This window comes from Orycteropus afer, unplaced genomic scaffold, assembly GCF_000298275.1.
Source record: "Orycteropus afer afer isolate SDZICR_OR568_19922 unplaced genomic scaffold, OryAfe1.0 scaffold00297, whole genome shotgun sequence".
In the NCBI taxonomy this organism is placed as follows: Eukaryota; Metazoa; Chordata; class Mammalia; order Tubulidentata; family Orycteropodidae; genus Orycteropus; species Orycteropus afer.
Genome location: NW_006921884.1, coordinates 613940 through 625636, shown reverse-complemented (window position 1 = coordinate 625636; position 11697 = coordinate 613940). Strand labels below are relative to the sequence as shown.

At 35.4% G+C, this 11697-nt stretch overlaps 1 protein-coding gene across 1 annotated transcript in view; it reads left to right on the top strand.

The window, feature by feature from the left end:
• IQCM (IQ motif containing M) overlaps positions 1–11697 on the top strand; it is a 735830-nt gene that overhangs the window by 645169 nt on the left and 78964 nt on the right. The window lies entirely within an intron of this gene.

Genomic DNA, 11697 nt, shown 5'->3' with positions numbered 1-11697 from the left:
TAATTTCACTTTTTATTTTTCTGTTACCCAGTCATTTTCAAGGAGGGTGTTACTCAGTTTCCATGCGTTCCCTGTTTTTCCATTGATCTTCCTATTGTTGATTTCTAATTTGATAGCATTGTGATCTGAGAAGATGTTTTGCAATATTTCAATGTTTTTAAATTTATTAAGGCTTGCTTTGTGGCCTACCATATGGTCTATGCTGGAGAATGTATCTTGTACTGTTGTTGGGTGAAGTGCTTTGTAGATCTCTATAAGGTCAAGTTGGTGGATTGTATTGTTTAGTTCTTCTGCTGCTTTGTTGAGTTTCTTTCCAATTCTTCTATCTTTGATTGAAAATGGTATATTAAAGTCTCCCACTATGACTGTAGAGTCATCTATTTGTCTTTTCAAATCTTTTAAATTCTGGTTTATGTATCTTGGGGTTCTTTCATTGGGTGCATAGATATTTATTATTATTCTGTTCACTTGATCAGTCAAGCCTTTAATCATTATATAATGTCCTTCCTTGTCTCTTTTTTTTTTTTTTTTTGTATTAAAGTCAATTTGATCAGAAATTAGTATTGCCATTTTTGCTCTTTCTTGGTTGCCATTGGCTTGATATATCTTTTTCCAATCTTTGATTTCTAGTCTATTTTTATCTTTGTCTCTAAGGTGTGTCTCTTGTAGACAGCATATTGATGGGTTGTGTTTTTTATCCAATCTGCAGCTCTCCATGTCTTTAATGGTGTACATTGACATTCAGTATAATTATCAACAAGTATGAATTGGTTGCTGTTGTTTTGTTATATGTTTTCTCATGGTGTTCCTGGTTTCTTTGTTCCATATAATTTTCTGTGCTGAGTTCATTATGTTTATGAATGGTGTTATCATTTCCTTTCTTGCTAGTGTTTTAGTATTTGGTAAAAATTTGTACTTCTACTCTTTTTGATACTTTCATAGCTGTGTTGGTTTCTGGGTCATGTCATCTTGTATATTAATGGTCAGTTGTTGTTTTTTTATTATTGGTTCTCTGTCCAAAGGACTTCCTTTAGTATCTCTTGTATGGTTGTTCTGGTTTTAACAAATTTCCTTAATTTTTGCTTATCTGGAAATCTCCTAATTTCACCATCATATTTGAGGGACAATTTTGCTGGATATATCATTCTTTTTTGACAATATTGCTCTTTCAGGGTTTTATATATACCATTCCATTGCCTTCTTGCCTGCATGGTTTCTGGTGGGAAATCAGAGCTTATTCTTATTGGTTATCTTTTGTAGGTAACTTTTCATTTTTCCCATGCTGCTTTAAGGATTTTTTCTTTGTCTTTAGTTTTGGTAACTTTGATGATAATGTGTCTTGGTGATTTTCTTTTGAGCTCTATCCTGTTTGGGGTTCTTTGTACTTCCTGAAAGAATATATTCTCATCTTTCATCGTATCAAGGAAGTGTTCTTCCAACAAGTCTTAGATAATTTTCTCAGTGATTTTCTTTTTCTCTTCCTGTTCTGGAATTCTGAATACACATAGATTATTCCTTTTGATGATATCCCACATGAACTTTAGGCTTCCTTCATTTTTTCTTGATCTTTTTTCTGATTGATCCCTTTCCAAAGAAGTAGTCAAGTATTTATCTTTAATCTCATTAATTCTGTGTTCCATTGAATCAATTCTATTCCTTTGCCATTTCAATGTATTCTGTATTTCTGAAAAATTAGTATTAATCTTCTGAATTTCTATCTGTAGATTTTGTATCCTTTCTAATTTTTCATTTATTTTGTCATTTTGTTCTTGTATTTTCTTCTGAAATTGTTCTAGGGTTTTGTCTGTGTTTTCCTTAATATGTCTCTCAATCCTTTGAAGATACCTGAGTAAAATTCTTTCGAATTCCTTATTAAAGAGTTCCAATGTTACTTCTTCCTCAAGGATGTATTCTGGGTCTGTATTCTGCTCCCTTGTTTCTACTGCTTTATATTGCTTCTGTGTATGGACTGTGATGTTCTGTTCTCTCTGAGACACTGTGATGTTTCTGTATTTAGATCTCTGCTAACTGTGTGTGAAGAGCAGTTAGAGATGAGTCAGTATCTTCTTGGTGGTTATTTATCATTGGCCAGTTGGTGGAGAAGGAAGTGGCTCTCGCTCAGTAAGTGGAGCTACAGGAAGTGTGGGTGTGGTTGTGTCATATGGCCATGGTTGCTGTCTTCCACTCAGACAAAACAAGGATCGAAACCATCAGAAAAGTAAAAGCAAGCAGACCAAAAAATAAAAAATAAAATTAAAAAACATTGCATAAACACACAGGAGCAATCACCAAAAAAGAAAAGGGAAAAAGGGTGGGGGGGGAAAGACACAATACCTGGGGAGGGGACAATAAGAGAAAACAGGTAGAGCAGGAGAATAATGAAGACAAAAATGGAACAATGCAAAAAGAAAAACAAAGAATGGGGAGAACCATGTGAAATTAAAAGAGTGGATATGCAGAACAGGGAAGAGAGAAAAAGCTGATAATAGAACCTGGGAAGGGAAGAATAAATAATAGTAATAATAATAATATTTTTTAAAAAGACAAAAACAAACTAAAAAAAAAAAAAAAAATTTGGGCAAGGCTGGGCACCCAGGCTCTGTGAGAGCATACAGACTGGGATGGAATTCCTGCCATCCCAGAAGGTGGGTGGGAGTGAATGACAGTCATACCACCATTCACCAAGAGTGCCCAGGGTATAAGAGTAACAAGGGGAATATTGCACCTTTCTAGTTATTTGTGTCCAGAATGTCCTTGCTGTCCCCGGCAAGTGGAACCTATTCTTAGGTTCCTGGAATCTGAGAGGATGCTGTCACTTTAAATATCCAAAATCATTGAAATGCTTGTAAACATTCAAAATGGCTATGGCCTCTGGACAGCCAAAATCACACAACTCAGCCCATCTCCCTCTTTGCTGCTTCCCTTTTATCACCATTCACCTGTGAGTCTTCCTTGCAGTCCCTGGCTAGCAGGTCCAATTTTTAGATTACTTCTTAGGTCCTAACACCACTTGGCAATATCCAAGATGTCCATGCTGTCAGGGTTGCTGACAGACTACAGCATCGTATATCTCCTTTTTGGTGTTTTCATGCAGGTTCTTCTTCTCATTTCAGTTTGGTTCACTTCTGTATCCTTCCTTTCAAATCTCCAGGATCTAGGGTTATCTTCTGTATCTGTGTTAATTGGTTCCTTTTTCTTGTTGAAGAGGGTCTGTGTAGTTGGTTTGCCTATTCCACCATCTTACCAGAAATCTTTTTTTGAATGTTCTTTGATAGCCTCAACTAATAATTAGTGAAACAAAAATTTCAAAGACAAATCTATTAGAATTTGTGTTGATTAGTAGTGTATTTGACTGGTAGCAGTAGAAACCAGTCAAAAGGAATTATTTAAGAAATAAAAATTTATTTCATATGACATGAAATCTGTTTGACATATAGAGCAAGAGCTCTATCGTTCTATCAGAAACTCAAACTTTTTACTTTCCATTCTTGCATCTTTACTTTGTAAGGTTTTGTCTTCAGCCTTCTTGCTCTAAGGTCTTAGGATAGCTTATGTGCCTCCAGACCTCAGGGATTAGTTATGGGATGAGAAGCTTAGGGATTTTTATAAGAGTCTTCCATGGCATTAGTAGATGAAACAGAACATCAGAAAGTTGGGTATTAGAGGTTTCCAGCCTCTAAGAATAAATATTACACACAATAACAATATTGCTACTGTTTTTTGATAGCCGTTAGTGATATAGTGCCTAATGTATTTGACTGCTAACTAGAAGGCTGGCAGTTCAAACCCACCAGCCACTCCTCAGAAGCAAGATTGGGCAATCTATTTCTGTAGTGATAGTGGCTTGGAAACCCAAGGAGGGGTCACTATGAGTTGGATCTGGCTCAACGGCAGTGAGGTTTTTTTTTTTTTTTGGTATAGAGTTTGCTATCATATTGCACAAAATTAGAAAAAAAACTCTTGGAGCAAATTTACAATGTATGCATATATGTTTGTAAAATATGTGTGTGTGTGCCTATATGTATATTTATATGTATGCTGTTAGTCAAGTCAGCCCCTGACTCATGGAGATCCCATGCACAATGAGATATGACAATTGTGATATATATACAGTTGTACTGGGCTGCTCTTTTGGAAGTTCACCAGGCCGTTCTTCATAGTGAGTCCATCTTAGTCCAGAAGCTTTGCTGAAAATTGTTCAGCCTCATAGCAACATGCAGGCCTTCACTGAGAAACTGGTGGTGGCTGCACTTGAGGAGCATTGACTGGGAATTAAACCCTTGTTGCCTTCATGAAGGTATGGTAACACAGTGGTTAAAGCATTTGATTGCTAACCAAAAAGTTGGCTGTTTGAACCTACCAGCTATTCCACAGGAAAAAGATAAGACAGTCTGCTTCCATAAATATTTATAACCTTGGAAACCCTATGGGGCAGCTCGACTCTGTCCTATAGGTCACTGTGAGTCAGAATCAATGGTAGTGGGTTTTATTCTCCTGTATGGAAGATGGGATTTTACCAGTGAACCACCACGGCTCCCTATTTATATATATCTACATGTCTATGTCAATATCTGTATCTGCAACATCTATAACTACATCTATATCTATATATCTATCACCTTCCAGAAAACAATAGAGTGTTTTTCTTCTTAAATTCTAACTTTTCTCAAAAAGGACAATTCACATCCATTGAGAGCTTACTATGCTCTAGGCTTTGTGGTAAGCACTTTCCATATATTAACTCCCACTCACAGCAACCCACTTAGGTAAAAGAAATTATCATTTCTGTCTTACAAATGAAGAAACTGAGACAGATGGTAATTATGCATTATTATATAATCATGCAAGCTGCCCAAAGTCCTAGTCAAAGAGTAGAGGAGGCAAGATTGAAGTGCAAGCAATTGGACCGCAGAGCTTATGCTTCTAAATGTTACTCACCCCAAACCAAAAACCAAACTCAGTGCTGTTGAGTTGTTTCCCACTCATAGGGACCCCTCCTTGGGTTTCTGAAGCACTATCTCTACAGAGCTAGATTGCACAGGCTTCCTTCCAACAGCTACCCATTTTTGGAGAATGGGGTGGGTATAACAAGATGGTAGTGGTTCTTTATATAACAACATTTTCTTTACCTACTTTTAAGAATTTTATATGCTTGTATTGTTGCTGCCATCTGAAGAAGTACTCTGTAGTTTCTTTTCTCTTCTCATTCCTTCTTTCCTCCCTCCTCCTCTCTCCTTTTGTCTTTCCCTCTCTTTCTCCCTTCCCCCCCTTTCCCTTCTTCTCTCTCATTCTTTTCTTCTCCTTCCTCTCTTCCTTTTCTAGTTAGTATATATTTATGAAACTATTATTTTTATTATAAGTTTCTTTAAATAAGTCACCTTCTCAAAATAAACTTATAAATTCAATAATTTTTCATTGATTTTTTTTTTCATTGACTTCTTAGGGTTTTCTAGTCTTATACTCACATTATTGATCCAAAATGATATTATTGCCTTCACTTTCTCTTAGTCTACCCCTAATTCATGTCTTATGATATTGGCAGATGTCCAAAGGATGTGAAATAATAATGCTGAGAATGAACATCATATTAGTTTTTACTAAATTTAAGGGAAAATATCAAATGTTCCTTCCTTGTGCATGATGCAGGCTATTGTTTTAGAACCATTTTTTAGTATCAAGTTACACCCTTTACTTCCGTTTTCTTCTCTATTAAGAAGAATAGAAAAGAATGAAAATTAGGATTCCATTAAATTGAGTATTTCTGTCATCTATGTAAATAAATATAAGATTATTTCTATTTAACTATGACTTCCTGTAATATTACTATTTCTACTTTTATTAAATTTTTTGATGCTTCTTAAAATGAAAAATATGAACACATTTATTGAATGTCTTTGATTAACCAGAAGTAAAGCATCATGCTTGCAGGTAAATCAGGACCTGGAATAATCTCATAATTGTGTTGAATAATTACATTTTCAGAAAGTGAAATAAGAGTCAAAATTAAATAATAAAAAGAGTCTTTAAAATCTTGTAAAAAAGAATAGAGAAGTCTATATATCTTTTATCTTTTAAAAAGTTAACTAAAAAAGAAATCTGTATAATGTATTAAACTATTCTAAATGGATTTCCCAGAATATTCTAATTAGTCTTTTTAGGTATGTCTAATATTTGTAAAATACCCATTAGAAACTCCATTACCTCCATTAATAAATCTATAACTTTCATGAATAATTCTATAATATCTATTTTTAACTTTACAAAATCCCTTCTATTGAGAAGTTTATGATTCAAACTACTATAATGATGGTTAATGATCAATATGATTCATTCTAGCCTGAATTTTTTTCAATCATTTGGAAGTATTTATTAAATGCCTCTTGTATACCAGACACTTGTAACATATTAGTAACAAAAAATAAGCAAACCACTCTGCTTTCATGGATATTTTCCAGTGGGAGATAAAAAGATTATTGGAAGTAAGTTGTTATTTTAAATAGGGTGGTAGGGGAAGATCACACATTGAAGATGGCATTTGAACAAAGACCTAGAAGAGATGTATGAAAATACCACGTAGTTGTCAGAGAAGGAAGTCACTTTTGTGAATTTTGTTAGAGTCCTAAACATGAAAGAGCATGTATAAGAGATTATTTACTGTGTTGTTTTTCTAACAGCAAAAGATTACAAACAAGTCAAAGATTCATCAATAGGCGCATGTTTAAACAATATATAATGGATGAAAGATGAAGATGACCATTGTGGACTTACATGCAGAGGTTGTCAGGGTATAATTTTAAGAGAATACAAGGTGCTAAATAACATGCAGTGTGCTACCTTAATATAAGAAAATTAAAAAAAAATCTATGTGTACATATCTAATTTTAAAAAACTGGATTGATAAACCAGAAGTTAACTGAAAGCATTACTCTGGATAATGGATAACACCTTTTGGGGACAGTTGCAACTATTTGATTGTGGATTGGACATTGCATGATGTGGTGGTTATGTTTGTGTGTCAGCTTGGCTGGGCCTGGTTGAGTGGCTGGGCAGTTGCTGGTAGTTATTCCCCATGATGAGTTGACTAGCAATCAACTCCATGGTGGAATCTACCACAAGCAGCTGAGTAGCTGCTTTGGGTATGTGGTCTGCTTCCTGTATATTAGAAGCAGCTTTGGGAATGGTCTCTAGCTTATGACACGCTTGGACCCTGCATGTAGCTATGTCATTGTTCAGCAACCTGCCATGCTCTGCCAACCTTGGGACTTACAATGGACTTAAATTAATGGCCTGCTGTGTGGTTTGGTAACATCGAGACTGTGCCTTTTTACTTGTCAACCTTGGGCTTGGCAGGCTCAGCAGCCAGCAACTGTCTGAGTGAAGAAAAGCCTCTAGCGTCAGTGGGCCAGGAGCTGGAGGCAGAGCTGAATCACAAGGCTGAGGGGCTTTTACCCAGCCCCTAGAGCTTGGCACTTTGGACTTGGACTTAAAGCCTCCAAATTGCAAGAATAAACTCCTGTTTGTTAAGGTCATCTCATTTTTGGTATATTTTTGTCAGAGCAGCACTAGGTAATCAGAACACATGAGATTAGGGAATTACTATTTTTTGTGAGATAATCCTATTGTTATTATGTAGGAGAATCACATTTACCAACCTACTTATGAATAATTTTGCAAATCTGTATGCTGTATGTGTATAATAGATAATCAAATAGAAAAAAAATGTTAATTTCTGAGTCAAATTATATCAGCTGGTAGTGCAAGTATTTTTTTCTTTATTTTCTACATGTTAAAATACTAATAATACAAAGTTGTAAAATATTAAAAGGTAAATATTAATTACACTCATTGAATTGAAAAAGATGTTGACATTTACCTGTTTAAAAATAATTATAATTTTGAAAGGTTAATAAGAATCAATCTAGTTTTTTCTAATTGTCTACATGTTTTAAATTCATAGCATAGAAAATGTACCAATTACCTAACACGGAGAATGAAATGAGACTGAGGAATAGAACTAATTGGATAAAAGCAAAATTTGAGTATCATTTGTGCAGAGAAAGCTGAAGAGTAGCATATTAGTGTTTTCATGGTTATAAGGATTTTTATAAGCTGCAAAATGTCTAGTCTTTTTCCCCTTTTGGGAGTAGAGAACAAGTCTTAATACTAATTATAACAACTAGCATTTGCATAACACTTTATTGTTCCCAAAATACTTTTTCTTCTCCTGATAGAAATTGTTGTAAGAAATCGAAGTGAGCTACTTAGAATAATTTAAGATTCATTCTCATTCTTTGGCAAAGAAAAGACAACCTATGACAGGTAGGTTGTACAATACTCCAGTGGTTAAAGAACAGTGGTATGTAACTGGTTCCTTGGCATCTCTTTCAGTTTATGCTTTTGTATTTCCTGCCCTTTGTTATATAAAACATGCCATGATTAAATAAAATATTAAATCTAGGCTATCATATGTAAACCATTCTCAAAAGAACAAACACTTTATTAGACCTGGAGCCTATTAATTCACATACTGATTTTTTTTTTTTTTTTTTTGCCTGAAAACCATGTTCAGCAAATCATGTTTCTACAATAGAAACTTATTACTGCACAGTGAATCTCAACCATTTGTGCAAAGTGGTACATGCTGAGTTTTAAAACATACACAACACCCCTAATACTCTGGATTCCAAGGCAGGTTAGCCCTTTAACTGCTGGCAATGAAAATAGAATTTTCTTCCTAGATGCCATGTGTTTCCTAGAGGAAAGTGTGATCAAAACAAATGTTAGCTATAGATATGTTTATATGTTTTGCTTGGTGACATCTTTCCTATTTGAATTGGCCTATTTTAAATTCTTCGATTTCTCTGAGAGAGCTTTAGATACCTATCTGTGGACTTGTGCTCTTCCTTATTCCTATAGCTAGGTTTATTTGGAGGGTTTCCTTCTAAGATGTTTCTATGTAAGTAAAATTATAAGCCAATAAAAAGCAAAATAAGTTTTTTCTGGAGTCTATGATATGAACCTCAAAGAAGTGTAACTGGTAAATCCAGCACATCATTAAAAGCATTTGATTTAAGTCCCCTGCTCTAATACGAATTAATAATGGTTGTTGTTGTTTTTAGGTGCCATCAAGTCAGTTCTGACTCAAAGCAACACCATGTACAACAGAACAAAATATTTCCCAGTCCAGTGCCATCCTCACAATTGATGCCATGTTTGAACTTTTGTTGTAGCCACCGTGTCCATCAATCTCATTAAAGGCCTTCTTTTTCCCTGACTCTCTGTACTTTACCAAGCATGATGTTCTTCTTCAGGGACGCGTCCCTGCTGATAACATGTACCAAGTACGTGAGACAAAGTCTCACCATCCTCGACTTCTAAGGAGCATCCTGGCTCTACTTCTTCTGGTGCAGAGTTGTTCATTCTTCTGGCAGTCCATGGTATGTTTAATATTCTTTGTGAACACCATAATTCAAAGACATCAATTCTTCTACAATCTTCTCCATTCATTGTATAGCTTTTGCATGCATGTGAGGTGATTGAAAATACCATAGCTTTGGTCAGGTTCACCTTAGTTCTCAAAATGGCATCTTTTTTTTTTTTTTTAAAACACTTTAAAGAGGTCTTCTGCAACAGATCTACCCAATGTAATACATTCTTGACTCTTACTTCTATGGTGTTGATTGTGGATTCAAGTAAAATTAAATCTTAGACAATTTCAACCTTTCTCCATTTATTATGATGTGCTTATTGGTCCAATTGTGAGGATTTTTGTTTTATGCTGTGGTGTAATACATACTGAATGATCTTCATCAGCAAATGCTTCAGGTCTTCTTCACTTTCAGAAACAAGCTAGTGTATCTACAAACTGAAGGTGGTTAATGAATCTTTCACCAGTCCTGATACTGTCTTCTTCTTCATATTGTTGAGTTTTTCAAAGTAGTTGTTCAGCATGTTGTTGTCATTGTTGTTAGGTGCCATGGAATTGGCTTTAGCTCATAGTGACCCTGTGTACAACAGAAGAAACACTGCCCAGTCCTGTGCCAGCATCACAATCCATGCTATACCTGAGTCCTTCATTGTAGTCAATGTGTTAGTCCATCTCGTTGAGGGCCTTCACCTTTTTCATTGACCTTCCACTTTACCAACCATGATATCCTTCTTGAGCGAATGGTCCCTTCTGACAACATGACTAAAGTAGGTTAGACGAAGTCTGGCCAGTTTTATTTCCAAGGAGCATTCTGGCTGCACTTCTGTCCAGAACAGATCTGTTTAGTTCTTCTGGCAGTCCATGGTACTTTCAATATTCTTCTCCAACACAACAACTCAAAAGCATCAACTTTTCTTCAGTCTTCCTTATTCTTTGTCCAGCTCTCACATACATATGAGGCAATTAAAAATACATGCCTTGGGTTAGGTACACCTTAGTCTTCAAGGAGACTTCTTTGCTCTTCAGCACTTTAAAGAAGCCTTTTACAGCAGATTTACCCAGTGCAATACGTCATCTAATTTCTTGACTGCTGCTTCCATTGGTGTTGACTGTGGAATCAAGTCATATGGAAACTTTGACAACTTTAATCTGTTCTCCATTTATTGTGATGCTTCTTTTGGTCTCATTGTGAGTATGGTGAAAAGATACAACTTGACACAGATTTTCTTGCTTTTAAGAATGCAGTATCCCTTTGTTCTGCCTCTTGGTCTGTGTACAGGTTCCATATGAGCACAATTTAGTGTTGTAGAATTCTCATTCTTTGGAATGCTATCTATAATTGTTCTACACAGTCGAATGCCTTTGCATAGTTTCTAAACCATAGGTAAACATCTTTCTGGTATTTTTTGCTTTCAGCCAAGATCTATCTGATATCAGCAATAATATCCCTCATTCCATGTTGTCTTCCGAATCCAGCTTGAATTTTTGGCAGTTCTCTGTTGATACGCTGTTGCTACCATTTTTAAATTATCTTCAAGTAATTTTTCTTGCATATGATATTGATATTCTATATTGCATTCTGTTGTATCATGTTTCTTTGGAATGGACACAAAATGTATGTGTTCCAATTGGCTGGCCAGGTAGCTGTCTTCCCAATTTCTTGGCATAGATGAGTGAGTGCTTCCAGCATTGCATCCATTTATTGAAATCTTAATTTCATTTTGGTACAGTGACTCTCTGTAAGTTAATGATTAACTTGTTTAAAATATTCAAACTAATCATTTCCCAACATTAGGAGATTTGATATACAAAAATTATTTAGATTTAATTATTCAAATTAACATTTTAGAGTGTGCAATGTAAATGCTACTGTCAAAACCAAGTCCCATGAGCTTGAGTTTGATTGGCTTTAGTTGAGTAGGATCTAAACATCCAGCTTGGGAGCCATGGAGTCTGACCTTTACCTCAAGGGAGGCCAAGACTTCTGGTTGTTCTAGAGGAATATGTGTGTGACCCACCAGTCAGGGCTCTCTACATAGAACAAGTAGTCAAGGCCCCAGAGGCAAATGTGTCTGAGCAAACCTAAAGAGTCACATAAATTAAACCTAACACAACCAACAGAGGAGCAAAGAATTGCTTGAAAACTAATAATATGAAGATAGGGCAATCTACTTCCATAGTGATACTGCCTTGGAAATCCAAGGAGGGGTCGCTATGAATTGGGTCTGACTCGATGGCATATAAAAACAACAACAAATATATATATATAT